The sequence below is a fragment of the Scylla paramamosain genome, chromosome 48 (assembly GCF_035594125.1).
Source record: "Scylla paramamosain isolate STU-SP2022 chromosome 48, ASM3559412v1, whole genome shotgun sequence".
NCBI classification, from domain to species: Eukaryota; Metazoa; Arthropoda; class Malacostraca; order Decapoda; family Portunidae; genus Scylla; species Scylla paramamosain.
This window is the reverse complement of record NC_087198.1, coordinates 2,053,779-2,058,778: the sequence shown is the minus strand read 5'-3', so window position 1 is coordinate 2,058,778 and position 5,000 is coordinate 2,053,779. Positions and strand designations below refer to the sequence as shown.

Below are 5,000 nucleotides of genomic sequence, written 5' to 3'. Positions count from 1 at the left end.
ATGGCAGCAGTAGCAGTAATAGTAGTAATAGAATTCTAGTAGCACTAGTAATTGTAGTAGTAGTAATAGTAGCAGTAGAAGTAACAGTAGTAATAGTAACAGCAGTGGTAGCAGCAGTAGCAGTAGTAGTAGCAGTATTTAGGTAGAGCGAGTGTGAGGTGCGGTTCACACCAGCTAGTCACTGTCACCGCTGTCCGTGACGTCATGAGTGGGGGGAGGGAGCGAGGAGAGCACCTCGTGTGTGGGCGGCGGAAAGGGGAAAGGAGCGTGAGGCGGGTGGGGACCGGAAGGAGTGGATGGTGGGTGGGGGGCGGGAAGGGGCGGCTGGCAGGCTTGGAGCGGGAAGGAGTGGGTTGCTGGTAGGGGCCTGGCAGGAGTGGGTGGCGAAATGGGATTAGGAAGGAGTGGGTTGAGGGAAGGGGGGAGGGAGTGGGAGGAGATAAGGACAGGAAGGCGTGCTGGCAGGTAGTTGCCGTGAAGGTGCTGCTGGCTATTGGGCGGCCAGAAGTGCTGGCGGAAGTGAGAAGGAGTGGCTGGCGGGTGGTGGGGAGAGAGGTGGGGGGGAAGGAGGCGTCTCGGACTGACACAACAAGATGGCGTCTCTGAGAAGAGAGGCAAGTGTAGTTTCCCGGGCCAGCGGCATGATGTGACTAACAAAACACCAGCAGGAGGTCTTTCTGTACACAACATGCACATGTACACAACACACGTATGGCTGTACACCTGGCGGCTACTCAACACACCTGGTACACTACTGGTAGCACACTTCAGGGAGGGCTTGGCCAATCCTGGTTATCTTGACCACCACTAAGTCTTTGAGGAGGAACACAATGCGATACACACGCGCACCACACAAGATACGCCGCCACACTGGCTGCAGACTGAGCGGCGTCCCTTTGGCTCAGTGTTTCCAGGCCGTTCGGTACTTGAGCGACACACAAAGGTCTACTTGATATACAGGGACTTGTTCAACCAACGAACACACTCATATCCACAAAAAACACCATATATCTACCCCCCAAAAAAAAATAAATAAATAAATAGATAAATAAAATGAAATAGATAAATAAATAAATAAAATCAATCAAATAATTAAATTATACTAAATTATTAAAACTACTATTGCTTCTACTCTTACTACTACTATAACTACTATTACTACTACTACTACTACTACTGTGTGTGTGTGATATTGATAACAATTATAGTAACAATATAACAACAAAAACTTCTACTACTACTATTATTACCACTATTATTACTACTGCTATTACTAATATAAATACTACTACTGCAGCTGTTTTTGCAACAATTTTTAAGGCATTACTATTAATATTCACATAGTATTATTAGCAGCAGTAGTAGTAATAGTTGTAGAGGTAGTAGTAGTAGTAGTAGTAGTTGTAGTAGTAGCAGTAGTAGTAGTAATAGTAGTAGTAGTAGCAGTAGTAGTAGTAGTAACAAATCGCAAATATTACCTCTACCACTACTACTACTATTACTGCTACTACTACTTTTTTCCTCTCACAAAGGCTTCTACTCTCCTTTCTTCTATTACTGCTACCACTAGTATTACTACCACCACTAATACCACTACAACCACTACTACTACTACTACTACTACTACTACTACTACTACACACGCTTGCTTATGGAGGTCGTGAACAGTTCCATCTGGTACAAACTTAGCTGTGATGCGAGCAATGGTGCGTCACCTGGGTGGATTCCTGTCAAAGTGTCTTCTGAATTGTCTTTGCACTTCTTTGACATTTTCGTGATTCCAGTAACACTTTATGACAGATGTTCTTTCTTCAAAGCTTTGTCTTACTTCTGACATTATTATTTTGGCCAACTGCTTCTGAAAAAAAAATTCAGTTAATTATAGCGAGTCAAACAAGGAGTACATTTTTGGATCTCTCTCTCTCTCTCTCTCTCTCTCTCTCTCTCTCTCTCTCTCTCTCTCTCTCTCTCTCTCTCTCTCTCTCTCTCTCTCTCTCTGTGTGTGTGTGTGTGTGTTTATACAGATAGATACAAATAGATAGATGTACACAGGTACAGACTTGTGCTTGTGGAGTATAAATGTAAGAGCATGAAGCACAGTGTGTCTCTCCCCACAGGCACCTACCGCCTCACTCCTTGCTTCCTCCCGTCTCCCAGAGTCTACACACCTGCACTCTTGAGGTGAGTACACTTACTCTTTTCTTTCCTAGAAATTGTTTTCACTGTGTTTTCTATTGCACACAATTGGAAAAGGTGTTATTCAGAGGCATTGATAACTACACTTAAGTGTTAAGTGTGTGTTTAACGGGTTCTATAAATAATGTTCCTTATCGGGGAGAACAAAGTGAATTGTGAATGTTGGGCTAGGTAACAACTGTCCATTATCGAGCGATGCATAGTGAGGGTTGTGTAAGAATAGTTATCTTGGTGTATGGTTGCAGGAGTTAGCAGCCAACGGCGTTAGGTTGCCAGGTGGACGAGTAGGGCCGAGTGGTGTCAACGTGAGGGCAGTGTAGCTGATCGTGTGGAAAGTGGGGTGCCAACTCCACTGGTTCTAATTACAAGTTTGGTTGTAGTGCCGGACTGGAGCAACAAATATGCCCATTGGATCGAGAATGTGTAGTGCACTGATGTGGGTAATGTGAACTGGAAATATAAATAAGGATTGAGACAAAATGGTATATTATGTTCCTTGTTACGTGGCACGGCTTCCTATAATCTCCGGCTACTCCTAATTACGAGTAGATGCCTGCCTTTCAGTGTGGTCAACGCCACGACACACCAGGTTTCCTTTAACATTCTCTCTCTCTCTCTCTCTCTCTCTCTCTCTCTCTCTCTCTCTCTGTAAAACAATATAAAAATCGGTAACAGCAACAACAACAACAACAACAACCCCAGCTCCACACCATCTGGTTCACCACCACCACAGCCCCAACACAACAGCAACACAACCACAGCCGTTAACACCTGTACCACCACCACCACCACCACCACAACACAAAGTACAAAACAAACTGGTGCAGGAAATTAAATCTGAATTGTGATCGGATTTATATAGTTTTTCCTCTACTTTATTTCCTCTTTCGTATTTCCTCTTTCGTAACAAATCGCTACTGTGCTTTTTTGTTTTGTTTTTATCTCTTCTTTTTCTTACTACTTCCTCTTCTTCCATTTTCCACTTACTCCTTCCTTCTGCCCAATTTATTCACGTGGATTCTCCCCTTTTCTTTCCCTTTTTTCATTCACTCTCATTCATTTCCTTCTTCCTTTTCATAATCAACACGTTTTCGCTTCCACTCAATGCCTCTTTCCCTTTTACACATCCATTGTTATTCATTATTTTCCTTTCTCTCATCGATTCTCTCCTTCCCTCTTCTTCTTTCATTCTTTCTTTCTTTCTTCACTGCAATTCCTTCCTTCCTTATCCTTACATTCATTCATTCTTGTTTTCCTCTCCACATTAGCGCCTTCCTTCCCTCCTCCACACTCCTTCGCTTTCCTCCCTTTCTCCTGCACCTTTCTCTCTCTTGCACCCTTTCATTCGTTTCTCTTGCCCAGTCTCACACTACATATTCCCTCTTTTTCACCTTATTGCTTCCTTCCTCTCTTCTTTCCTCTACATTCTTTTACTCCTTTCCTTGCTTTACACTCCTTCCTCCTATTACCCTCTACCACTCTCACTCTTCCCTTCTTTCCCCTCTTCTTCCCCCTCGTTCTTTCCTCTTGTGCGCTCATATCTTGCATTCTGTTCTCTCTGCACCCACTACACCTCTTCCACCTCCTGCTCCACTTCCCTCCTTCAGCTCTGCATTATTTCGCTTCTCACCTTCTTTCTTCCCTTCAGTAATTGCTCCACACAGACGCCATGTGGGTTAAGCGTGGAGGAGGAAGAGGAGGAGGAGGAGGAAGTGGTGGTGGTGGTGGAGTCCTTTGTAAGGCTTCTACACACCTGTTTAGGCTATTGATGTATGTGCGTGGCTGGTGAGACAAGAGGGATCAAATCAGATAATGAGGGATAGACAGTGGGGTTGAAAGAAGAAGTAGTAGATGTTGGGTGAAGAACAGTGACAGAAGTATGAGAATGAAATATGACAGAAATGCCGTCTTGTCTGCGCCACAGGTGTTTCAGTTCATTTAGTTTTCTAAAATAATAGTACAACAGTTGTATTATTCATATATTGGTTCAGGTAAGGCTTTTCGAAATGTGTTTACTGGTTTCCTGAAGAGACGATGTTCATTTTCTTCTGCTGGAGTTGTGTTTATGTACGTGGCGTCCTTGAGTATGTGCGTCAGTTTGTGATGTACTTGTTTTCCTCTCATATAAAATATTTTATTAATTGGTTCCATTTTTGCTTGTGTGTGCAGTTCCTCCGGTGTGTGGGGATGTTTCGTTGTAGGCGAAGCGGAGTGGAAAAGTGTGTGTGTGTGTGTGTGTGTGAGAGAGAGAGAGAGAGAGAGAGAGAGAGAGAGAGAGAGAGAGAGAGAGAGAGAGAGAGAGAGAGAGAGAGAGAGAGAGAGAGAGAGAGAGAGAAAGAGAGAGAGAGTGAGGGGACAGGGGAAGCAGACGGGAAGACAGACAGACAACCATACATACAAACAGGCATGCAGACAGACAGAGACCGGCAACCTCCTCCCCCTACACACACACACACACACACACACACACACACACACACACACACACACACACACACACACATACACACACACACAGGTATATAAAGAACACAGGCTTCTCCACCGACCTTGATGGAACGTTTTGTGGTGAAAAGTTGAGAATTTCCAAAGGTATCACTGACTGGAGAGGTGTAATGAAGTGGACTCTTGGTTTTCTTTAGTCCAATGGCTTCTCCACCAACCTTGATAGGACGCAGTGTAAGTGTCGTCGATTATTTTCTTAGTCGCTAATGACAAAAAGAGTAATGAGTTCCAGAAATTGTCTTTTTTTTCCCTGTGAGGTTAATGAAATGTGGCTGTGGAGGTGAAGCATGCATTCTTCA

The 5,000-nt window shown here is 44.0% G+C and overlaps 1 protein-coding gene across 1 annotated transcript in view; it reads right to left on the bottom strand.

Annotated features, from left to right (window-relative positions):
* Nucleotides 1-1,715: 1,715 nt before the first annotated feature.
* Nucleotides 1,716-5,000, bottom strand: part of LOC135095323 (uncharacterized) — a 19,413-nt gene continuing 16,128 nt past the window's right edge. The window contains exon 15 of the mRNA XM_063996088.1: nt 1,716-1,858. The gene's annotated coding sequence lies outside the window, so the exon portion shown is untranslated. The remainder of the gene's footprint in view (nt 1,859-5,000) is intronic.